The sequence below is a fragment of the Numida meleagris genome, chromosome 11, assembly GCF_002078875.1.
Source record: "Numida meleagris isolate 19003 breed g44 Domestic line chromosome 11, NumMel1.0, whole genome shotgun sequence".
Taxonomy (NCBI): domain Eukaryota; kingdom Metazoa; phylum Chordata; class Aves; order Galliformes; family Numididae; genus Numida; species Numida meleagris.
Genome location: NC_034419.1, coordinates 249,086 through 275,674, shown reverse-complemented (window position 1 = coordinate 275,674; position 26,589 = coordinate 249,086). Strand labels below are relative to the sequence as shown.

The 26,589-nt window shown below is 44.3% G+C and overlaps 1 long non-coding RNA gene across 6 annotated transcripts in view; it reads right to left on the bottom strand.

The window, feature by feature from the left end:
- Positions 1-26,589, bottom strand: part of LOC110404684 — a 130,070-nt gene that overhangs the window by 12,202 nt on the left and 91,279 nt on the right. For 5 of the 6 annotated variants that reach the window (XR_002442454.1, XR_002442452.1, XR_002442453.1 and 2 more), the window contains exons 2-3: positions 19,404-19,545; positions 17,794-17,917 (exon numbers count right to left, since the gene is read on the bottom strand). This is a non-coding gene — a long non-coding RNA (uncharacterized LOC110404684). Of the gene's footprint in view, positions 1-17,793; positions 17,918-19,403; positions 19,546-20,308; positions 20,597-26,589 lie in introns of those variants that run through there. The other variant, XR_002442455.1, reaches the window with a different exon arrangement.

Here is a 26,589-nt window from a genome sequence, read left to right as displayed (position 1 = left end):
GCCAAAGAGCAGCAGCAGGTGCTGGCACCTTTCATATCAGTCCCTGTGATGCACCAGGCCCACCCCCTGCACACACACACACATGCACAAAGCTCTTGCTTCTCAGTTCATCCCCAACAGTAAATATTTGATTGTTCTGCCTGTTCTGCCAAAGAATGGCAGCCTACAATTACAGTTAATCCTCTAAAGGTTGCTGTGCTGTCACACACTTTTGCTCTCAGCCTTCCTTGAGGAACCATATGGCTGCCTTCACTGTACAGCTGGTGAGCTTACATCCATCAGGGATGTACATTCCCCAACTCTGCCTACAAAACTGAAGCTAAAGAGCAAGCCAGTAATGAACCCTTCATTTTAATTGATTATTTACATATACTTTAACATCCACCTCCTCTGGCAAAGAAATTATCTTGTACCATATGAAGACAGCTGCAGTAATTAGGATTTCAGTTGTTGTGAAACAGTCTTCAAATGCGGTCCTCCCCATGTTGTTATAAACAAGGTCTCGGGTGTGGTATGCTCTATAAGGAGCAATGTCGGCAGTTACATGAGCAGTGCATTTTTTCACGTATGGTGGCACTGCGCAACTGCATGCCACTAGCAGTTTTGGAAGCCAGAATTGGTTTTTGCATTAACTTAGACAAGTTCATAGAGAAAAAGCCCACTGAGTAGAGGCTCTGGTTCTCGAAACCTTTAAGCAGCTGGCTGAGGGAAAACAGAAGAGTGCTGAGGGAGGAATCGCACTGTGCCAGCCATCTCCTGCAATTAGTGCTGCCGTACGGCTGGAATGCAGGAAGTGAGCCCTGTTCTCACCTGACCCTCTGGCCCATGCAGTTGTCCCCATCCTCACTTCCAGGATATGTGCTTTGTCTAAGTGAAATAAGAAAATGAAAAAGCCTTTTGTGGCACTATTGAATGTGTTTTGAGATGGCTGCAGTTCAGGTGAACACTGAAGTTCTGGACTTGGGATAGGAATACCTTCACCCAGGAGCGGGACTCAAAGATCTTTATGGGTTCCTTCCAACTCAGGATATTCTATGACTCTATGATCTTTAGTCTGGGTTACACAATACTGTATTTCACATGGTGGCATGGGAATCTCATTTTGTTCCTCCTAGGAGAGTTGCTCATCCGTCTCTTATAGCACTAGCTCTAACTTGGTGCTAAGCTGATATATGAAGTTGTAAGGGAACAATTTGGTTAGCCAGCAAATTTCAGAAAGGCTTGAGCTATAAATAAGAGTTTCTTTGCCATCATGGAACCAAAGCCAGGACATCATGTCTCTCAGAAGACAAGGAACACAACTCTTTCAGTATTTTCAATTGCCTAACACAGGAAAGGCTCAAAGAGATGGCCTCAAATTCATTACTGATACACCATCCTTTTTCCCAATGGAAAAGGGAGCTTCTCCCTGCTGTGCACCAAGAGTGACCTGCTGCAGAACAGTCCAATCATACTACAAAGGACATGGGGGACACCAGGCCTGGCTTCCAGAGGACACTGGGGCACCCAGCTGCTGCTCCAGCAATGGCCACTTGAAACAGCAGAACGGTTGTGTTCAAATCCATGCTAACTCTGCAGCACTAACAGCCAAGATCTGTCATGAGAGAGTTAAAAGAAAATGTCGCCAGATTGCAGAGATCACTGAGGGCTCTTGTACCTCTGATGTCTTTTGTGCTGATGCATGCAGGTTTTGACGAAGAACTTTGTTCAGTGGTGATAAACCATGTGCCCTCAATCTCAGCAGTCAGACCACTGAGAACATTCCCCTTTTTTTGTCGCTAGTATTTGGAAAGATTTGTGTAATAATATTATCAGATCACTTCAACACTCTGAATTGTCTTGCAGTAACTGTGAAATCCATGCATAGTAGGTAGACATAACAGACATATCTGCAAAGGGGCTGCTGCAAGCTTTGCCCAATGCCCATGCACTATGAGCGATGCTAATTCTCAGTGTAACTCTGCCAAGCCCATGGCAGTTTCATCTTGAAGGAGTTTCTCCAACAAGTTTCCTCAGTAGGGAAAATAAATAGTTATGTTTCCCTGCCACCTCCCAAGGCAAACCAACCCAAACCACAAGATTTAAGGTCAATACAGGGCTTTCCCAGTCTTCAAGGTGAAGACTAATACATTTTAAAAGCAAATAACTATTTGTATTCTGTGTTTATTCATTGCTTCCAGACAGATAACAAAGCAAAAAAAGAAAAAAAAAAAGGACTGCAAATACAAATGCTAAAGGCTTCTCCTTACACTGGTCCATCATAGCCATGTGCTTCCTCCTCCCCACAGATACTTTTAAGAGAGAAAATCCTATCTTCAAAGCTGCCTTTCTAAAAACATTCTCAGGGTTGAGTCCATTGCCTGTAGGTGCAGGTGAGCCAGCTCTCACTTATAAACAGCTTCAAAAGGTAGAGGCATGTTGTGTGCTTCTAAGTAGAGTTCAAACAGCAGGAACAAGGAGCTAGTCTCTGGAGCCCACCAAAGTCATTTGGCCATGGTGTTTCTGCTTGTGAAGCAGAATCAATGTCCCAGCCCCATGGAGGTCTTGGATCTGAGCTACCTCATATGATTTAGTTAGTCCCTCATGTATTTAATAGTGGTCAACTCTGCAGTTATATTCAAGATACAGTCCCATGTTAACAGCAGAGCTATCTCCTGAAAGGGAGTTTCAAGAAACACCTTCCTATCAGGTCCATGAGCTCCTTCAAATCAGCGCAGCCCACTGATGCCAGCAGGGGTTCAGTTCACGCCAGTCGGGGACAGGACCAATTGCTATTCAGCTTGTGACACTGTGTTTGAAATGAGCTGATTGTGCCTGAGCCATTAAGTGCTTCTGGAATGCTGATGGACTGATGTTATTGATTAGGATGACGCGGCTGCCAACAGGGAGGCTGCATAGTGCATTTCAGAGCCCAATTTGTTGTAACACTAAGCTGTATTGTTCACAGAAGCCTTGGAAAAAGGTTGTGATCAGAGCTCTGTTAAAGTTGGAATCAGTCGCCTAGAAACACTGCCAGAAATGCCTCCTTCTTAGGTAGGTCTCGCCTTCATCTCCTTCTTCCTGTTTCCTGGGACTGGCTTCTCTCCTCCACATCTTATCTCTTTGTCCACACTGCCCCATCCCCCTGGCAGCCCCCAGCACCACAGCTTCCTTAGGTCCCTCCATCTACAACCTCCCAGGTGAAGGCAGAGTGCCAGTATCGCAGCCTCACAGGTACCAGCTGAGCCCCTCAGCATCGCTTCTAGCTGGAGACTGCTGGCACTGGCTACAGAGCACATCTGTCATGCTTACAAATTATTTCCCTGTAATTTCATTATCAAAATCGGAAAAGACCTACGTAATGCCTCTCTGAGTTTAATGCCTCTCTGAGTTTACCTAAAGTCTGATTCTTTGCTGTTGCCCTTAAATAACAGTAACTCAACCAGAATTTCCTTAAGGGTGAAGACAGAAGGTATATAATAGTAAACATTTTCATTATGTTTCTTTTTACAGGATCTCCTGGCACCTTACAAACGGCACAGACATAATAAAACAACAGAGTAAAGCATACAAACACCTACAGCAAAACATGTACCATAAAATTCCAGTGCCCAGATACGTCTCACCAATAGTCTCCAGCTTAAACAGTTGAAATTGGACTAGTCCTACAGAAGCGAACATTGCTTTAACTTCGTAACCAAAGCAGGAGGAAATAGGGAGATAAGGGCAAACCCCTTCTGGTGCAATCAGCCATAAAGCCGCGCAGGCAGTGGTTTCACGGCTGTTTGCTATAATGCAAATACATCCTTGCTGCTAGTAGACAGCAGTACCAGCTCAGTGCTTCACCCAAGCAGGACCAACAGAAGAAGGAAATTCAGTAATTGTTATCAAAAAAGCTCAAGACTACCCCAGCACGTGACTTGAGACGAGACTGCCACTGGTGTTCCACCATGATCCTGATGAAGCCTGACTCTCTTTCTGAGATAGGAAAGGCTGCTGTGAAAATGACATCCCAGAACACACAAGATCATTTGGTGCTGAAAAAAGCTTGTAATTCAATCTATTCAATCTTTCTTTGCTTTGGTTAGCCGTTGGGCCATCTTCCTAATTTTGATTGTAACACCTGTCATATAAAATCAGTTCTGGAAGCTTTTTCTCTTTTTTGATTTCTTTATATGAGCATTCAGCACTTGAAAAGGCAGAATTAGGTGGGGAAAGGAGGGATGAATGTTTCCCAGTGAAGTATCAGAGGAAGAGGTCAGCACATGCCTGTGCTGCTGCTGTACCGTTGCCACACTGGTGTACGGACAGCCCAGCCAATTAATGTCTCCCTGCACTTTAGCAGCTTCTATTTCAGAACAGAAGATCTCCAGGGCCATTTCTTCAGTTTCATTCCCATCTGCAGCAGCTGATTTGTTCCTAGATATTCTTCCCACAAACCTTGTCTTGCTGGCCCTAGTAGAGACAGGCAACTGTCCCACTATGTCCAACACCTCACAATTTGCCACTGAGTTTTACCAGGGACAAGAGCCAGTTCGCCATCCCGGACAGCTTCTGAGAAACAGAAACAGACCCTGAACAGCAGCTGAGGAGGACAACAAGCCTCCAGCATGAGGGCAATGATTCCAGTCCCACACCTGAGCCTGTCTTCACCTGGACAAGAACATCGCTGGCTCCTGCACTGGTTCAGTATCAGAACATTTGAGATTTTATTATAAGATCTGGGAGCAGGGATCATGTCATAAAACAAGAACCCTATTTCCATTCACATGGTTAGAAAGAAAGAGGAAAAACTCCATTTCACTAATTGCCAGAGGCTTTCAGCACTGTTGGTCTCAACTAACAGCTGCCCAGCCATTAGCAGAGGCTTACCAGCTTGCTGCACTTTCTGAATGAGCTGTACATACAACTCTGCCAATGCTCTGACTCAAAGCTCTTTCTAGGACAGCAGATGCAGCAGGTGGGACAATACAAACGTCTCCCCCACTCAAGTCTGTCTCAGAAGCCACTTGGTGTGACTTTACAAGATTCGCCCTTTGGGCAGACTTTTGAATTTCGGATATCTGTCTTTGAGGGACTGAGATGGATGCTGCCAGCTCCTACCAGCATCAGGAGAAGCTAATCTCAGACCTCTGTGTGCAGCCCTGACTTTAAAGATTCCTCAGATCTACACCACAACACTGTGTTCTTGTTTCAGCTGGGGCAGAATTGATTTTCCTCACAGTAGATGCTATGAAGCTATGTTTTGGTCTCAGGAGAAAAACAATGTTGATCACACACCAATGTTCGAGTTTCTGCTGAGCAGTGCTGCACAGAGCCAAGGACATTTCAGCTTATTCTGCCCTGCCAGTGAGGGGACAGAGGGGCACAGGTTGCTGGGAGGGGACAGAACCAGGACAGCTGGCCTGAACTGGCCAAAAGGATATCCCATACCGTCTGACATCATATGAAAAAACACTCTAAAACTGAGGGGAGTGGGCGGGGGGAGCTGCTACTCAGGGACTGTCTGGGCACTGGTTGGCTGGTGGTGAGCAACTGCACTATGCATCATTTATTTTGTAAAGCGTACTATATATATATTGTATGTATTTATATATAAGTATATATACATACAATAATAATTCCTGTTATTTCTCTCTTCCTTTTTCTACCTTAGTTGATTGTTTTTATCTCAACCTACGAGTTCTACTATTTTTTTCCCAATTCGCTCTCCCATCCCACTGGGAGCTGGGGGCGGTGAGCGAGTGGTTGTGTGATGCTGAGCTGCTGCCAGGACAAACCACAACACACTGCTACCAGTCACCTCTTAAAAACAGCCTTGGAGCACACAAGTGTGAACCTGTTCACAGTTACTCTTATTAAGCCAAGAACAAAATTTAATCCTTATTCCTAAAAGGGGAAACAGAATAAAAGTGAAGGTGCTGTAAATAAATCAAATGCTAATTGCCACTCTTCACCATACATGAGATGTAGCCCTGCAGCTCATTCAGACGAGAGGGCTTTAAAGATTGCATGCATGCTCCACACACAAAAATACAGCCTCAAAACATTTTCATTTGGGAAAACATCTCTGAATTGCAATATCAGGAGGATCCGTTCAGGCCACACTGCCACAACCCAGCCTTTATTTTGTTCTTCCTGGCATCACGGTGCTTCTCTGAGTTTCTCTCCTTGATGAGTTTCACCTCACAGAAGCCTGGCTTGTCACTCAGCTACTCCAAAACCTGAGCCAGGCAGGAGCAAGGCTGGCTTTAATGCAACTCGATGCTTTCATTAGCTATGGGTTATCAGAGGCTGTACCAATCCCAGGGCAAGTCAGACTCTGCTTCTCATTGTCCTGGCAACAGAAAAGAAAACATGCTCTACTAGCAGCAACAAGGGAGTAGGAGCAGGGACAACATTTGGGCTTCCAGGGAAAGTTCCCACAGGTGCATCATTGGGGACTATTTCCTTCATCTCTGCAACAGTTTTTCCTGCCGTGACCAGACGCTGCAGCCACATCACAATGAAGAATCAGATCAGAAAAAAAGATCAGAAGTAAAAGGGTAATAATGCATCCATTTTTAAAAAGGGTAGAAAGGATGACCCAGGGAAATACCAATCTGTCAGTCTCACCAGGCTGGGGAAGACCATCGAGCAGATCCTCCCAGAAGCTATGCTAAGGCACATGGAAGGAAGGGAGATAAAATGAGATAACCAGCATGGCTTCACCAACGGCAGGTCCTGCTTGACCAACCTAGTGGCATAACTGCATCAGTGGATGAGGAACAAGCCACTGATGTCATCTATCTGGACTTCAGTAAGGCATTTGACACAGTCCCCCATAACATTCTTCTCTCCAAATTAGAAAGATACAGATTGGACAGATGGACTGCTTGATGGATGACAAACTAGTTGCGAGATTGCATCCAAAGAGTGGTGGTCAATGGCTCAGTGTCTGGATGGAGAACAGTGAAAAGTGGTGTCCCTCAGGGGTCAGCACTGGGACCACTGCTCTTTAACATCTTCATCAGTTACATCAACACTGGGATGGAGTGTGCCCTCAGTCTATGGGTGACACCAAGCTCTGTGATGCAGTTGACACAGCAGAGAGACAGGATGCCATCCAGAAAGACCTAGACAGACTCAAGTAGTGGGCCCAGGTGAACATCATGAGGTTCAACAAATCCAAATGCAAGGTCTGCACCTGGGTCGTGGCAACCCCTGCTTTCAATACAAGCCAGGGGATGAAAGGACAGAGCTCTGCCGAAAAGGACTTGAGGGTACTGGTCGATGGCAAGCTGGACATTAGCCAGCAATGTGCCCTTGCAGCTCAGAAAGCCAACCATACCCTGGGCTGCATCAAAAGATGTGTGGCCAGGGAGGTGATCGTGCCCCTCTACTCTGCACTGGTGAGCCCTCACCTGGAGCACCACGTCCAGATGTCGAGTCCTCAGTACAAGAGAGACAAACCTGCTGGAGTGCATCCAGAGTGCAGCCACAAAAATGACTCAAGGGATAGAACACCTCTCCTATGAGGACAGGCTGAGAGCTGGGGCTGTGCAGCCTGGAGAAGAGAAGGCACTGGGGAAACCTGAGAGCATCCTTTTGGTATCTAAAAGGGCTGTAAGAAAGAAGAGGACAGACCCTTCTTTCTGTGGTCTGTGGTGACAGGACAAGGGGAAATGGTTTGAAACTAAAAGAGGGGAGATTTAGATTGAATATAGAGAAAAAGCTGGGTTTTTTTGTTGTTGTTTTTTGGGTTTTTTTTGTTTTTTGTTTTTTTTTTTTACAGCAAGGGTGGTGAGGCACTGGCACAGGTTTCCCAAAGAGGTGGTGGCTGCCCCCTCCTTGGAGACATTCAAGATCAGGCTGGAGAGGGCTCTGAGCACCTGATCAAGCTGTGGGTGTTCCTGTTCATTGCATGTGAGCTGGACTAGGTGACCTTTAGAGGTCCCTTCCTACTCAAATGATTCCATGATTCTATGATCTATTACAACACATTGGGAAACCCATTTTCGTAGAAATTCAGGTTTGCTACAGGTGAAGAGAGATGTGCAAAAAGAGCTTGTTAAAATGTAAACAGTCATCGGATGTGCAAGTTAATCATTTACATGGAAGCTTGGTCCCTCTGACAATAATTTTCCAAGGCTGCAGAACTAAAGCTTAACTGGTCATTGGCTTCCAAAATGACCGTGTCTGGCAGGGAAGAGAAAAGGGGAAACAACAGTAACATGACCTCCCTGTGTCAGGTCCGGGTGAGGACAGGAGGGTACAAAACCACTGCTGGCATGTTTCAGTTAGCTGGCTACTCACTTCAAGCTGCCAGAAACCTCCTGCATCCAGGGCCAGCAGGGTCATGCCAGCTTAAAAGGCTCAGCACAGTATTTTTGCCAAGAAGCCTACCAACATGATATATTAGACACAAAGAAACATTTTGGAGAAGGTCCAGAAACATCATGGCACTTGGATCTGACCTGCCAGCAGGGATGGATGCCTTTCTGCTCAGCCACCCTGAGTTGCAGGGACAAGTGATGGAAGCACCACAAATAAATGTTAAAAAATCCAAAGCACATACAGAAGAGAATTTTCAAACAGATACTGAGTATAAAAACCTCCCTCACAGCATCCAGGATCAGCAGAAAAAAAACATGAGGTTAGAACATTTATTGCACCCCTGCTGTTAACACAATTTTACACTGGACCTACTGCAATTCCAGCACCATGCATAGAACTATTTTATCCTGCTAGTGGTGGGACAGAAATGAACCCGAACTCCTTCCAGACAGACAATCAAGAAAGCAACAAAGTAAAGACAAAAACTGCAAGATGTGAACATTTCTACTCCAAACCAGATTTCATCTGGCAGCCAGATGCACTCTGACAAGATACTGGGAAGCCAGGGCTAGTCATACACTGGTCACAAATCAAGAGCTCCCCAGACAGAATACCGTTCACCCCTGCTTGTGGTCTTGGTTTCACCAAATGTTTGCAACAGACAAAGCTTGGAAGACAAAGTCCCTGTCAGGGCTGCTGAAGAGCTGAGGTTTCCAAGCTCCCTTGGCACTCTGATTCAAGCCAGAATCCCTAGGTAGATTGCTCAGTTCCAGATCCAGCAGTTCCAGATCCACCTAGCTGTTTTGCCAGCTGCTCAATGAGATATTGCTGTTTTAGACAGTTTATGACTGTCCATGAGGAAACCTGGAGCTGCACTTCAGACTCCATGAAAATTCACAGAGCCTAATACACCATCATCTCAGTGACCCTGGTTTCATGGGAAATCTTCCAACCAACTTCAGTGACACTACCTACAGGTACAGCTTGAGATCACATGAAAGAAAAAAAAAACAATAAAGAGGTAGAAAGGATGCTTGGAAGAGGACTGCAGATGTGAGGCACTGAATATTTATTGTTGTGTACCACGAAAATTCTCCAGCACCACGAAGAGTAAGAAGATGCTGCTTATATTCATTGCCTGGATTCAGCAGGTTGTTTTGTACTCATTTTCACTGCTGATCCAGCTGCATCAGGATAGCAGGTGCTAAAATCAATCATGTTATTGAATTTTTCCCTTCCAACTTCAGGTGGAAGAGACTCAATGCATCACTATACAATAGGAGAGGAGGAGGACAATGCCAAATTTCCCATTGGATGCAATATTTATCCTGTAAACCAGGATTAACTGAATAACTTGCTAGCTTTGTGTCAAGGCTTGTAAGAAGTGGTGACTAATCCTAGCTCATGGGGATTAACAATGTTTGCTGTGGGAAATGTGCCAGACTTTTCAATTATATCATGTCATACAAACAGACTGCAATAGCTCTACATGAATACAACTGTGTTCTTGCCCCAGCACAGTGCTAGCTGGGTATGTCCTTTCTATTTTCTAATGCTATGCACTGGAGTGCAGTGCAGTCATCAGCAAGATCCTCATGTGGACAGACAGAAGTAGCCTGCCCTTCTCCTTGAGCAGGGCAAAAAGAGAGAAAGATCGGGTGAGCAGCAAATAAGACATTGAGATATATTTTGGTGTGTATCCCTTTGCTCTCTCCTAGGTAGACTTAGTTACAAGAACACAATTGAAAGTAAATAGATTATCATGGTAGACTGCTAACTTACTACTTAGGCAACAGGTTTCCAATGGGACCTCCTACACACACAGAGCAAAGTTAAGCATTTGTGTTTAAGCCACCATTTTCAAGCCAGTGCCCTTTGCAAAGCTCTGGTCTTGGACAGAGCTGCTGATCCACGAGAGAGCTCCTCTCCATACTGGGGCTTCACCTTCAAGCAGCCAGTTCCAGACAGGGACAGCCAGAGCAGTACAGGATAGGGGCTGTTCACCTCGGAAGCACTGGAAGTATGGAGAGGACAACAAGGGCAGTAACTGGTGGTATCAGTACCGCTAGGACAAAAACAGAACTACAAAAGTTTTGTGACATTTCTCCACTCTTTTTTGGTCAGCCACAACACTGGAGCAAAAATAAATTGTATTCACTAAGCAGTTCCAGAGGTTCTTGCAAGAAACCTTTCTTATGTGTCCTCTTCTGCACAGCATACTGAGAGAAACAGAATGTCAGTTACAGGTGATTTTGGATGCCCAGTGCAGCATCCAGCACCATACCTTAAGCAGTTTCTGCATCTTCATCCCACTCAGAATCACAGAGTCATGTAGGTTGGAAAAGACCTTCAAGATCGTCAAGTCCAGCCACTGACAGAACCTGAGCCTCATCACTAAATCCCATCCCTTAGTGCTGCTGTATGCACAGCACATATTTAACTTACTGGTCCTTATTAACTAGTTAAGTTATTAGCTTTATAGTGACCTGCATACTGTCAGGTTCACTATGCAAGCAGCTAGAGGAAAACCAAACATGGCAGGCTATGAACTGCAAGAATCCAAGCACCAAAATATTATTTTTCTGGCCTTTCCTGTGGCGAGGTACAACTCAGAGCATCACTCCACTGCCTTCTGCACAGCACTGGTAGATGTGGGGCTTGCTGTGGCGTGTGGAGGAAGCCTGTGCTTTGGGTGGATGTGTGGCTCACTTCCATGTGCCCATGGCCAGATGGAGGGCTCAACTCAGAGCCTTTCTGGATCTTCCACTTGGTTTCAAAGACCTCTGGGTAAAAAGTAATCCAAAACAAACAATAAAACAAACCACAGAGGTTCAACTTGTAAATATTAGTCTTCCACTTACTGAATTGAGAGAGTCCAATAACCAAGAACCAAACCATTCTCCTCTTAACTCCCCTGATGCAAGTCTGCATTCAGATGCACCCATGGGAAGCTTTATGTGTTGTATAATACAAAATCCCTTTCTGAGCTCCTCTCAAAGCTCTCCTAACAAGCTACCTATTACCCTTAATTTCTCCCACACATATCAATAGTTACTACTACTTAATAGTGCTCCAAGGTATTTGGGAGTAAACAGCAGCACGGAGGTAATTAGAGAGGAATAAATATCTATTTATGGCTAAGACACATGCAGCTCAACAGGACATTTTGCAATGGCTTGACTGCCCAGTGACAGCTATTTCAGCACACCAGAGATGTGCCGGTCTTCTTTCAGACCAGTGACTGATTTTAATTTTTTATTTTTAATCTGGAAGCAAATTGTTTTGGAAGTTTGCACGAAGTGGAAACAACAGCAACTGACAAAACAAAATGCTCCATTTGAGGATACTTTCAACAGGCTTCATGAGATGCTCCTTTTGCTGTCCTCTTCTCCTAATAAAACAAGAGACCATGACATAGGATACATGGAAAGAGTCAAAGCTCCCTTTTGCCTCATTCAAAGAAGGGCTTTGAAGCAAACTGCCTAAATATCAAGTTGTTCAGGTTAATTAAAAAGTCCCATGATTGGGGCGGGTGAGAAATAATGTGCCAGGTGAAGGACTCAGCAAGGCCTTCTGGCCACTTGTGCCCACCTCCACAAGCAGCTTGGCTGGAGAGGCAGAAGCACCCTTCACAAATAGCCAGCAGCCAATTGACAAGGCTGTTCTGTGGGACAGAAGACATTTAAACCCATATTCTGCATCTTAATGTGGAGAGGATCTGAAACATGGTCATGGTGCCTCTCTTGTGATTGCCTTCACCAGCTAATTACAGGGAGGAGCAGCACTGTGAACTGGTTTTCTGAATATTTCCAAATGGCATACACTATCTCCAGTTTATTTAGCTGTAGTTATTTGCCTGACAGGGAAAAAAGGTTGCACTGGTTTTCACAAAGTATGCTCTAACAAATAAGCTAATTAACTCTATTACCAGGTTACACTTCCAACATGCTGTGGGACAAATCTTACCAATCGTATAGACATCAAGCCTTACATCAGATGGTCCCAAGCCCAGATACCTTCAGAATGGGCAAGCATCAAGGAGCTGGGAAGAAGCTTCACACGGCTCCAACCAGCCACGTGTGGCTACTGAGGGCCACATACACAGCTGAGTCATTTGTAGGTTCCATTTTCCCTGTGCCTTTGCCTTACTCCCAAAGAACCATATAGCATGAACTGGCAAACACAAGGTGAGAAGATTACATGGGAGCCACCAACATCACTCTCCCTAATAAAACAGCTTGAACCCTTGCAGAAAAGCTTCCTCCATGACTGTCCACAGAGCATCTGCCCCAGGGCTCTGCCACCCCACACCTAGACAATTCCTCCAGGTTTGCAGTAAGCTGAGTGCCTGTATCAGAACATCATGCTACAAGTAGGAAGCATGACAGACAAACAATGATGCCCACACACAGCCCAGGACCCCACAGCAATGAGGGCTTTGCCAAACAAAAAGAGAGATAAGCAGCTTCCACTTGAGCCTAGGGCTGGACTGGCTTTTTCTTCTGACCCCACATCAGGACGGTTCACTAACTCACTCACTTGAACCTACATCCAGAGAGCCATTCTGACCTCCAGGAAAGGTGTTCTTGCCTTTACCTCTGCTAGATAATCCCACTTTGCCCAGATCATCCATCCTAATCACTTCCCACAGTAATCAGTATCTGACGACAGTTTGGGCTGTTTCATAAAGCAGTTCCATCCACTCACCACAAGTGTCTGCATACCTTTTGCCTCATTCTTGCACCTGGTGAATAACACCACAGAAGCAACTACAATGATCATTGCACCGTTCCCTGATTTTCAAACAACTTGCTCAGTCTCCCACAGAAGTCCAGCTTTTGTGGATGAGAATTAAAAACTTCCATTAGGGCCCTGCTGGGCTTGACAAAGTGAACAGTTACGATACCATCAAGACCAAGAGGTGGGAAAAGATAGAGAAGGATTCCCCAGAGAAATTGGGAGAAGGAATACAGGCTTCTATGCCTTACAGTTGTTCTTTTTTTTTTTTTCTTTTTAAATAATCCTTCAGAGATTTCAGCCAAATGCAGGAAAATGTTATAGTGGACAATATTTTACAGGTAAAAAAATGTACCTAAAAGTACCCAGTACACGTAATATAGAAACATATTTTAAATATTTTTGTATGAAAGCCCACGCTCTTCTGGCAGCTAGTAAAACAGTATTCTTAAATTATGTGTTTAGATTGCTTCTTTATGTAAGGTTCACAGTTTCTTCATGGTGGTAGGAGAGTTCTGAAATACAAATAATTTGTTTTCACTCTTTACCACTCTAGACAATATTGACTACTGACACTCACTAGGATTAGCTGCATTTTGTAAACAGCAAATGCACGTTAGCAGCACAGACTTTTTGAAGATTTTCTCAATTCTGCTGATGTATGATACCTTAATTAAAAGTGCACTTTGCTCTAAGTACATACAAAAAGGCCATATTCCTTCTCATGGTAATGACCACCATCTCCAATCTATACTCTTCACCTCTGTTACAAAATTGTCTCCTTCCCTCAGACTTACTACATTAGGTTTTGGACCAAGATGCAGTTTCACTTTAAAGTATTTGACTTTTCCACACATCGTGGAAAATATTCCTTATGGCTTTGCTCTCTGCTATATACACAGATGCAGAACAGAGAATCCAGGTTTGTATAACCCCTGAACTTTCCTACTAGGTTGATGATTTAAAAGTCAAGACCTGTACAGTATATAACCATCATCTAAAAGTATTTTTGTAATATCCCTGTATGCTACTCCAGGTGTTTCACAAGTCCTAAACGCTTTATTTCCTTAAGCACTTTGCCTACATTTTAGTATAGGATCTTGTTTCTTCAATTTAGCCCATAATCACAAACGTTACTACAGAGGAACATGAATACTGGCCTTCTCAGGCAAGACCTGAAATATTTATTTGCAATAGGAATGACTAGTACCTGCCAAGATAGTTTTGAGTTAGTTGCATCATTTGTTAATATTCAACTTTTACACTTCATTGTTCAATGTTATCTGGTTACATCTCCAACTTCACATTCTAATTCCTCTCAAGCATTACACACAAGTCTGTTACATCAGTTCAGCTATTTAATAGACCATTTCCTCTTGTAGTTTGTGTGTATTCTGCCAGAACCATTAGCTGTAGGTTTTATAGCTGGTGTTTAGCTGGTATAAATATCACATCTTGGTCTTAACCAAATTTATTGTAAAATAACATTCATGCTACAATTCTATCATTTTAAATTAGAATAACTTAGTGCTGGCACACTTTTTTCTCCCTTCAATAGAGAGTGGATAGAATGTCTTGAACTCCAAATGTTTGGAGAAATGAGTCTTTGAAACCTACACTTTACAGCAAGATCATTCCTTGAATTACAGTGCGTTCTGGGCCGCCGCCCTACCGAGACAGCCGAGGAGGCTGCTGCTCCCTTCAGCATCTCCTTGGGATGATCCATGGGCATTTCTCCCATGGGGAACATGTTCACATGCCACATGCACTAAGGATGCTCTTCCTAATGACAGACTTGGAAGGAAAGGTAAGAGTGTGCCATCCTAACTGTAGGAGACCACTGCTCTAAGGAGCAAGAGTGATCTCCCTCAGGACAATCTGCTCCATCACCTTCCCTGGCACCGAGGTCAGGCTGACAGGCCTGTAGTTCACCGGATCCTCCTTCCAGACCTTCTTGGAGATGGGAGTCACACTGGCATGTCTCCAGACTTCTGGGATCTCTCCAGTTGACTAGGAGTGCTGATAGGTGACGGAAAGCGGCCTGGCTACCTCCTCCGCCAGCTCCCTCAGTACTCTCAGATGGATCTCGTCTGGCTCCATGGACTTGTGGCAGTCCAGGTGGAGTAGTAGGTCTCTGACCGTTTCCTCCTGAACTGTGGGGGGTTTGTTCCGCTCCCCATCCAAGACTGCCAGGTCAGAGAGTAGAGTACTCTGAGGATAACTGGTCTGACTTTTAAAGACAGAGATAAAGAAGGTATTGAGAACCTCAGCCTTTTCATTGTCTTCAGTGGCCACATTCCCAGCCGCGTCCAGTAAGGAATGGAGATTCTCCTTGGTCTTCCTCTTACTGTTAATATATTTGTAAAAGAGTTTCTTGTTCCCTTTTATCCCAGCAACCAAGCTGAGTTCAAGCTGGGCCTTTGCCTTTCTAATTTTCTCCCTGCACATCCTTTGTACTCTTCCCGAGTTGCCTGTCCCTTCTTCCACAGGAGGTAGATTCTCTTTTTCTGCTGGAGCCTCAGGAAGAGCTCCCTGTTCATCCACGCCGGTCTCCTTCCCCGCTGGCTCATCTTGTGGCTCAGGGAGACAGCCTGTTCCACCAGCTTCAGGACTTCCTTCTTCAGGAGCAACCAGCCTTCCTGGATCCTTTTACCCTCCAAGACTGAATCCCGAAGGACCCTCCCTACCAGTCTCCTGAACAATTCAAAGTCCACCCTCTGGAAGTCCAAGGTAGCAGTTTTGCTGTCCCCTCTCCTGGTTCCACCAAGAATTGAGAACTCTACCATTTCATGGTCGCTCTGTCCAAGGCAGCCCCCGACCTCCACATCTCCCACCAGATCTTCCCTGCTTGTGAACAGCAGGTCTAGCAGGGCACCTCCCCTGGTAGGTTCTCTCACCAGCTGCAGAAGGAAGTTATCTTCCATACACTCTAGAAACCTCCTAGACTGCTTCTTCTGTGCTGTGTTGTATTCCCAGCATATATCAGGGAAGTTGAAGTTCCCCATAAGGACAAGGGCTGGCGATCACGCAACTTCAGCCAGCTGTTCATAGAATGCCTCATCTATCTCTTCATCTTGGTTAGGCGGTCTACAACAGACCCCCACTAGGATGTCTGCCTTGTCAGGCCTTCCTTTGATCCTAACCCATAGAGATTCAACATTACCTTCCCCAGCTGCAAGCTTGATAACATCAAAACACTCTCTAACATAGAGAGAAGCAAGCCAAGGGGATAGAGGGAGCGGCACCTGGCTCAGTGGGGGATGCCAAAGCATTACCTTGGAAGTCTTGGGAACTGAGAGCAACAAGGGCCTGTAACCATCTGAGCCCAGGCTAGGACTTGCCTTCTAACAACGCAGCAGGGCAGGCTGTGGGCACTGCTGGGCACAGCTCCCAAGGAGAACATGAGCTCTTTGGGAACCGGTGTAGCAGTCAATACTGAGGCCATGCACAAGCACAGCAGCAGGATGCTGTGCTACTTTAGGGACTGGCCTTTGGTGTGAAGCAGCACATACAGCCCAGACAGGAGTCACCACCAAAGATGTTGTAGCTGTTCTTGGGAGAGGATCTATTCCCTGTATCTTGAAGACAGGCAAGTAGCTGCTTGTTCAGTCACTTTGGAAGTTTAAGCAAGAAATAATCCTTCCTCATTTCCCATCCTAATAAGCCAAGCAAAGTTTTTCTTTGCCTGCCTGTCACTTTTTCGGTAACCATTTGGAATAGGAAGCATTACTTAAGTGCAAGATCTTATCTGCCCATAGCCAATGTAGGCATTTTTTAGAAGAATAAACATCATCAGATTGTAGTAAGAGGGAGATGAACGCTCAGGATAAATCCCATTTCTGTGTGTAGACCAGTTGCAGTGAAGATGTCAACATCGTGGAGGATACACAAGGAAAAAGGAGAAAAATTATAAAAATAGGATTGTGGCTTGTTCTTGGCTACTCTGAAAGGGATGCTACAAACTCCATGTTTCACTTTCCGCTGCATTTCACTGTTGGGCCACTCTTAAGTGCCTGTTGATCCTCCAACAAGAGATGCACACGCATGTCATGAGCAATGCCTTCCAGCCTCTCTGTCAATGACAGCACTCAAGGTGGGCCATCTGGGAGGAAGCCACAGCAGACAGTTAGAAGACACACTCACAGCCCTCTTCACCTTGTGAATGCTCCAAGCAACAGCAAGAGCTGTCTTTGCGCTTCAAAGGCAGGTGGGTTAAGATAACAGCTAAGCACAAGCAAGGGATAAAGGTCTCAAATTATCCATTCATTACAGCTTTGTGTAGTGAGCTAAAGGAGAGCTCCTGCATAGCAGTAATGTCATTTAAGCTATGCACACTTGGCAGGCAGCAAGACAGATGTGCCAGTGGGGAGTCAGGCCTGCATATATTGGTAAAATTTAGATTCATGGCAGCCTTAGACTGCATCTCTCAGGATGCACCTGAAATCACTAAAGGAATCAGGCATGGGACAGATGGAAGAAACAGATGAGAGACTGAGAATTCTATTGTCATTCACCAGCTGTTCATATTTTATGACCTGTCAGCATGTCTGCAGTCAGGAAGCAAGCAAGTCCTTTCTAAGCAAGAAAACAAGAGTTCCTTCCATCATTTAACTTCACTTGTCCCAAACACCTTCTCAGGTCAGGGCTTGGGTTGCAAAGGTCAGGTCAGGTTTCCAGACCCCACATGAACAGGTCAGCCTGTTCAGAAATGGAAGACAAGTCTGTAACAGACAGACATGGCAGCCCCCATAAGCAACTTACTCATCTGCTTTTGATCCATAACCCAACTCAAAGACTAGGTGGAAAATCCTGGGATGACTGTGCAAACACTTCACACGCTGAGTGACTCACATGCATACAACTTGCTTTCTCAAGCCCTTATATCCTGCAAACAAACATGAAAGAGAGCAAAACTGAAACATGTTTGTGCAAATCCAACCTGCATTGTTGATCTATTACGCTCAACAGAAGCCTTTCTTCTGACTTCAGCAGCCTGCTTATCAGGCCAATGACAATTGAAAATAGCTCCCGTCAATGGCTCTTCAATGAAGTGGCCTTCAATGAAGGAAGAGACAGTCATTGTAAGTCCACTGACTATGTGAGTACCTTCTCATGCAGTCTGAGAAGAGAAACAGTCTGAAGAGATACAAAACCTAAACTCTTTCCTCAACATGAGAACTGGTTCTCATAAAAGTTGAATGCACACACAGGTAAATACAGGTTCATCATCAATTTTCTTCTGCGCTTCTACTCTCTTGAGTTAAGGAATATTTCAGCTTTCCATATTTTGAGAGTAACACTTTAAAATTCTGCTATGAGGGTGGCTTGCTTTGAAAGATGCAGGTTTTCTCTTCAGGTCAAAATAGAATACCTAGACTAAGACTTAATCTTACAGAATTTTTAGCCACATACACAAAACATTTAATGGTGTGCCTAAATTCACGTGCATAAGCAACCTCATTAAAAGCAGGCTGGAAGCCAAACACCAATTTTGTTACATCACTGCTCAGAGGGCAAATGAAGCTTTGTCTAGAAAGCAGAACTGTGACTGCACAAGCGTGTAAGATGTTTGTGTGCAACTGTTTCTCCCAGCTGAAGCTGCACAAACCCCCTAGCTCCCATACCAGTGCAGACTATGAGCAGTGAATTGGACAGTGTATATGTCTGGGGATGAAGCAGAGATGGGGATTAGGGAGAGGAATAAACACTGCTGTACGGACCACAACACAGTATCGGGATGGCAGTGCTGGGAAGCTGAATTGCCCTGTTCACACATGCTGAGAAGTGCAAAAATACAAATATACCTATTCACATACATATATATACACACACAAACAGAAAAAATCTAGGAGGTAAGGAATCCTTTGGCACAGCATAATCAAAGGATGGCACCATTTTGCTCACCAGAGGTCACAGCAAGGAGCTGGCTGGAACACTTCTAATACATAGGCCAGCAGGTGCACAGCAGGAGAAGAAAACCTAAAGCAAGCTGAATAAAGTGTAGGAAAGGGAAGCACTTCCATTACACCTTGCACAGGAAAAAAAAAAAAGAGTGAGGATTTGTTACAGTCTGCGGGTTGTTATGTTTTGGAGCAGCTCTAGTAATCCTCAGGACAGGAACAATTTAAAGAATAACTAAGGAGAGTTACAAAAGTCAGTTGTGATGAATGATAGAGGGTTAAATCACATAACAAAATCGAGTCCTCTGTAGCTTGCTGAAGCTCTGAACAGCCTTGGAAGCTCTCTCCAGCACCCAGGAATGAGGAAAAGCACACTGGTACACCTCACTCATGATTCTCATATCAAGGGACACATGTCCTTTCAGCTCCTGTTTATCCCCTATGCAACTTAAGGCAGCTGCATCCTCTTACCTCCATACCTTTGGCAGAATGGAGGAGGAGACAGAGGTCGTTGCATCCACATCAGTGCATTCACAGGGCTCTGCTCTGGACAAGGTGCCATCAGCTGTGTGGGACAGACCTCAGTGACGGCTCAGTATCCCAAAGTGGAGCACTGGAAAGAAACAACCACAAAGACCTGACATTTTACTCTCACTTGATTGCCATTCTTTTAAGGAACTTCTTAGAACTACAAGTAAAATGAAATTTCAAAGCAATTCTTTCTGCCCAAATGGGAGGAGGGGAGAAGGGGAACAAAGCCCCTCTTCACAAAAAGGAGAATTATGTGAAGACAAGTTTAAACTTTTCAGAAGCACTTTCAGACTAGGAAATCCATTAAGTTTTATCCTTTCCTATAAAAATCTCAATTTCAACAACATTTTCTAATAAAAATAAAATTTTAAAAAAATCATGGAAACATTTGTGGCTAGCTTGCATTTCATTCTGTTCCCTTGGACATGCATCTTACAGGCCTGGAAACAAAATGGTAATTGTCATAGAAACAAGCAAATGTCTCTCTCACTCAACTAGCAGGCTGATTCTGGAAATGTTCTGTATCTCACACTGGCATTCCACCAGGAATTTCACAGCCTCATGGCAAAAGTTTGAGGCTGGTTCTGGACCATACCTCTACAGTTTCAGAACTGAGCCTTGACATTTACACACAATTTCACCACTTCACCACTCAAACCAATAGCTAAGCCTAGCCTTGCCAATATCTGATCTCTGCAACTATTAACCATTCCATACAGATTTGGGCCTTCTTTGCAAGTGAAACTGGTTACTTAACAGCTACAAGTATTCTGCTCTTCAATAGCATCCCACCATCGTAGTCCCCACCAGCATCTGAAAGGAGCCAGTCCAGGAGGAACACAGACCTCATGATAAAACTCATGCCAAGACGGAAGGACAAAGTCACAGATGTGAGAAGATGGGATTATATGCTTGGCTGCTGCTTGCTCTGAAAAACCTCCAAGGTCCAGAACAGTAAAATTTCCACTGAGCTTGCATTTTCTGGGATGCAACTTCTCTTAAATGATTTTTACAAAAGCAAATTAGCTGCTGATAAAATCCCATACAGCTCACCACTTAGACTAGGCTTGTTATAGTCCACTAATACAGTAAGGAGCTGGAGTTTTTTGCTCAGCAAATAGATTAAGCACAAGTCTGTTTCAAACTCAGCAAGCAGGAAGGGGCAATGCTACTCTGGGAAGCCTATTAGCTTCACCCTTGCTCTGCTCCAGGTGTCTTGGAAACAAAACAAAGCAGTTCTCTCCAAAGAGCCACTGGCAATAAATACATTACACAGCTAAGAAGCAGGAGCAGAGGTGAGCATGGGCTCTCTTGCTCTACCTCTTTCCTCCTGTTCGCATCAGCCACATTACCTCTGACATGGGGCTGTGCAAGGCTTCGTCCAAACAGGAATCATATACAAGTCATTCTCCCACTGCTAACAGCACATCAGGCATGTAAGAGTTCAAAATAATTGGCCTTTGTTCAAATGCAGGATATTCTTGGTATGAAATTTCCCATGGTTTCATGTCTTCCATGTCTAAGCTACATCCAAGGCTTGGAACTGAGGGACATTCACCTCCACTCCTGCCGAATGCAGGGAGTCTGTATATTCAGCCACCTTTAGTGAACACAGTATTTATCTCAGACTGATACAGCAACCACAAATCACAAGCATGGATGTAAAGATGAGACCAGAGCTGTAACCAGAAGGTAGAAGACATTCATTTTGGTGCACTTAGTTTGCTGTTATGAGGGCCAAGTCTCAACAACTAGCAGAATCACCAAAGATGCCCATGCGTTTATTTCTTCATGTCTTTTGGTTTATTCGTGTCAGCTTATAAGTAAATACTTAAAACAAGTTGAAAATAAAACACGTTTTGAAGATACAAGGATGTTTGTCAACACAGGCTTAATACTAACTTGATGAAGGCAGAGTCAGATACAGCCCACGTTCAGCTTCCATGGACAGCTCCAGGGTAAATTCAGTACTGATGCAAAAAGCAATACAACTTAAATCTGTTTTCTTACCTACAACAGAAGTGGTTAAGTACTGCCACTAGCCTGCTAGCAGCAAGGTAGGTGGAGGAGTTTATATTAAGCTACTCGAATTTTACAGACAAAGGCAGATAGACGACTAAGGAAAAGCTATACTGAAATGTAAGTCATAAGAAGGAATTTAGCACCAGCACAAATTCAGCAACCACTTCTCTACGCCTCTCTGGCTGGCACACATCTCCTCTTATCTGTGGCCATTGGCAAGCAGGGCACTGCTGGCGCTCTCCGGCTAGCCTTTGCCTCCACCACCCACCTCTGTTTATGCTACTTTCCCAACACAACTGCAAATATGATAAAGGTTAACTTGGTGCAGAAGGTAAACAGGGTTACACAAAGCTGGATTTAGCAGCTTAGTTTTATCAGCCATAAGGAAGACAATTCTTCAATGCAAGTGATGAGGAAATACCCAAGCCAGATAAAGGATCCGAGTTATATAAACATCCTCCCAAAAGCCTGTTCCTCATTTGCATAAGCACTGTAATCATGAAAGCAATTCTTAATGGAGCCACTTGGCAGAGGCCCTGGCACAGCAAGCTGTGAGCCTCTCCCTAGCTGATGGACCAGATCCAAGAGCACGTTTTGTTGCAGGAGGGTAAGAGATGAAAAGCTGCATCAAGTCTGCAAGCAGTGGCACTGGAGCAGGGTCAGATCTCCCCTGACAGATCATCTTGCTGGTTTGGAGCAGGTCACTTACCTTCTCTCTGTTCAACTCTGCATCTATAAATTGAAACCAATGATTCTCCCTTTGCGTCCCATCTCTCTCAAAGATCTTTTCTTATACACAGGTAAATGCTTCTGTTGCTGCCATTCAGAAGCTAGCAATAATATTGCTGCTAGTAAGTGACTTGTCATTTTTCCTGAGCTGCCAGTATTTGCTCCTTGCCTTAAGGAAGGAAAATCTAAGCAAATCAAAGATCCAGTTACCTGCACTAGCATCCTGCTCTCTTTCACCAGTCTGTGCCAAAACCTAGGACAATCCACTACTCTGAATGGGAAACCTTTTTCATCCCACATTTTGCTATTAAATCTAGCACAGAAGTGCCCCATCTGCCCTGTCCCTCAGCAGACATATTGGCAGCATCTCACTCTTGCCCACAGCACATCCTCCCATCAAGTGAGATGGCCACCGCACATCAGGGCACAGTCCTCAGCAGGTTCAGTCTGCTGCACAGCTCTGTTCTTCTGGCAGTCCAGGATGGAAAAACTCAAGGCAGGAGTAAAGGGGAAACCTCAGGAAAGTCTCACAAAGTGAAGTTTACCTCACCCTAAAAGTCGCTAGTTGGAAGATAGGTCTAGCAGTGGCAGGGTTTTCTCATCAGAGGCAAAAGAGGCCTCATTCTCACAATAAATAGCATGCACTTTGCCAGTTGCAGGACAGAATCAGCCTAGGCATTCACTCAAATATCAGTTACACTCATTTCCAATGCCACACATTAAGAGTTCCTCTCTGCATTCATTTCACATTCATTAAGGATCTTCATCAGATTGATCTAGAAACTTTCCCTATCCTCTGCAAGCCAAATAGTTGATCAGCTACCTTGGAGCAGCAGAAGCAGCTAATGGAAAATAACAGACTAGAACTAGGAAGAACTAGTCCACAGCCCACCACTGGCTCGCTTCAGATAAATATCTTTACTCTGCATGCCTCTTCTGTCCTCTGAAAACACAGGTAAGTATACTTCTGCAAAGTGCTTGAGGATCTATGAGTAGAAAACATGATATAACGGTTTGGGGTTATTATGCATAACAAGATCCACAGCGGTCTGCATTACTGGCCATTCAGCAACTACCTCAGAAGTAAGCGATGCTATATGAAACACCTTGGAATTATCTCCGTCTGGTAGACAGAATATAATCAGACTGGCTATAGTTCTGGATTTTCAATAGGCAAGCTAAAAACAGATCTTTTGCAGAAGTGTGCATTTTGGTCTTGTTGAACTTCATCCCATTGGCCTCAGCCCATCAAACCAGCCTGTCCAGATCACTGTCTATGGCCTTCCTACCCTGAGGCAGATCGACACTTCCTGCCAGCTTGGTGTCATCTGCGATTAAATAACAATTGCTCTTCTATTGATAATAAAGGTTAACTTAAATAATCTGCTTTTAAATAATCTGCCTTTTTTTTCTTTAGTAATTATTATTAATAATAATGGACCGTGTTATGTTCCTGGTCTGCTGCTCAGAGATAGAATGGTCACTTCTCAACAGCTTCCCTGGCAGATATGAAGGTATTCTCTTCTCCTGAAAGGGGAAACAATCTCTTCACACATGCTTGTCACGGGCATCCAGCTGAAGAATCTCCGTCACAGGGCCAAGGGCAGAGGCTCCCAGACAAAAGCATGGTTTGGACTTTGTAATTTAGCTTTTGGACCCTAGCTCAAAACCAACACATTTCCCTGCTGTTTCAGCATGAAGGTGCCTGCTGTACAACTGCAGGGCCTAGAGTCGCTCAGTTCTGGGGTAATAATGAGGAGAGAACGATACAAAGCCAGCACCTGGCACAAAACAGCATCTTAACAGAATTTTGTTGAGATGTCAAGGCAGATCAGGAACAACCGTGCAGTTACAGCCATTGTGATGCAGCTATAGGAATGCCACTACTTTAACCTCATATTTGTGCAAACACCCTTTAAGACACCTCTCTTTCAGATGCTAATGAGATAAGGTAGCCTTTGAAATTAATAGTGCTTATGAGGAGTTGTGTATTTCAGTAAACAGAGCCGGTCAAATACAGCACTGACTCGTACCACTGCGTTCAAACACAGCATTTCCAAACTGACATTTCGGAGTTCACCTTCTTCTAACACAAAAGCAAAAGGAGGAGACCTTACTATGAGGAGATTCAGAAGCATGGGCTTTGCCAGAAAACACGCTTGATTAAAGCTTTCAGTTCAGGACTTTTCAGCCCAGGAAAAGAGAGTATTACAGAAGGCTTCAACCACAACCTATAAATCCACTAATTGTCATCAGATGCCAGTGATATCAAGAGCTTACAAGGATTCAATAAATAATTTGACAAATTCACAGAAAAGCCCATCAGAAGTTACAAAGCAGAGGACAGACACCACAAACCACATCTCCACTAGGGACCTGGAGAACATGCCTCAAAAGGAAGCATCCCTGCATGCTTGTTTTACGCACTGCAGCCACTGCTACTGCCAATAAAGGAATAGACAAGTCTCTAACCTCTTTGGGTAGAGGCATGCTTCCATTTTGAAAAACAGAAAAGAGGGAGCAAGTCTCCCCTCTTCTAGTTTAAAACCATTCCCCCTTGTGCTATCACTATCAGACTGTGTAAAAATTCAGCCTCCCTCCTGTTCCCAGTGTCCCATCACAGACCCTGTCACAGCATTCCCACCTTCTCTCACCCATCCCTGATATGGTCAGCACACATGGTGAGACAGACCATTGCAAGGAGAGCATAGGAATGGCCCTCCAACACAGTCAGCCTCATCCACTTTCCTGCCCTGGGCTAGATCAATTATAATTGCATCTTTCTAGACAGATCTCTCCATAATCTGACTCCTGGAACCCTCCAGGCACCAGTGTTGTCTCTTGCCAAGTCATCTACTCCCACTGCTGAAAACCCCAAATCCACAGCAAAGAGAAGAGCAGTTGACAAACATATCTGTGCAAGGTTAATATATCCCCAAATGAGTTGCTCAACACCATGAATCAAATAGAGATTAGATGTACAGTCTTGTGGCAGTTTATGCCAATTTGCAGAACCTGGGAATTTAATTTTAGGCATTTTTCCCCCTCTCTTCTTCTCAGCCTTATCTGACACATTTTGCAGGTGGAAAACATCAACAAATCAAGGTCAAATTAAGTCAAGTTTAAGGGCATTCTCTGTACTGAACCAAAACTCTGTGGAGATGTAACACTTCTCCAAAATTTACTGTAGCTGTGCTTTTCATTATTGAAGTGGAAGATGATGAAGAAATGTCCTTCATTTTTAAATACAAATCTCACTGTAAATAGACTGCTCAAACTGCTTGTTTTTAAAAGGGAACTGGAGAGATTCGGCTCATTCATAAAAACAAACCAGTAACACTTCAAGTCCTGCTATTGTCAGGACAACCTGGCAGGCTTTCCCACCATACTACATTCCTCATATGGTAGGAAGCAACAGCAGGGCTGCCTTTCCAGCTCAGAAGTCATCACTGAGACTTCACTAAGGGCCAATGGACTTAGCCAAGCAATGTCACCTTCCTTATTGCTGAATAGCACTGCTGCATAATCTCAGTTATTCATTGAAATAATAAACTCCACATAATAAAAATATGAAATACTCAATATATGCAATACCTTATTTCCTGGTTAAATTATACCATGATAAGAGATATATGTCATCTACACCATTTACAAGAGTACAATACTATCCAAGGTAAATGTCCTGCAAGTTTTTGATCCTGTAATTTATTTTTGAGCAAGAAGTGCTGGTGCAGCTTTAGAAAGGAACACTAAGCCTTTATCGCATAAATTAGCTCTCTTCAAGGCAGTGCTAATGTTGATAAGATGCCTGGTGATAGCACGTCATGCAGAGGGATGACAAAAGCAAGCGACTAGGTGGAACCCTAAATGTACAAGGGAGCTGGGTCCTGCTCTAAGAACTGCAAGCTGCTGGCAATGGGTTTACCTTGGAGAAAGCCACCGTGAGATGAAGTTGGCACTATGAATAAGAACAGAGGGCAACAAAACTGTAATGGGAGAGGGCTGCTAACCAAAACTTGAACAGCCAGCCAACGGCCCCAACCCAGGCAGCTATGCTTCACCAAGATTCTTTTTCTGCTCTTTCACACCTGAAGCCCAGTTCTGGTGTGTTGAATCCATGGAGTCAAAGCTTAGTTTCACATTCACTTTTACTGGTTGCTTTCTGAAGGCTTAGGCTCATTAGGCAAATGAGCATGTGACAGCTACACTGCTACTGCACAGCTACCTTGGCTCCCAGACTGCAAGGTATGTTCACAGAGAAACTGGCAGCATCTCCTGAGCTGCAACCAAAATACCTTGTGCTTGAGCACAGAGACCTAAGTCTTGTCTTCTCCTGTGGGAGGGCTGAAGACTCTCAGAAACATGCTGAAGGTGT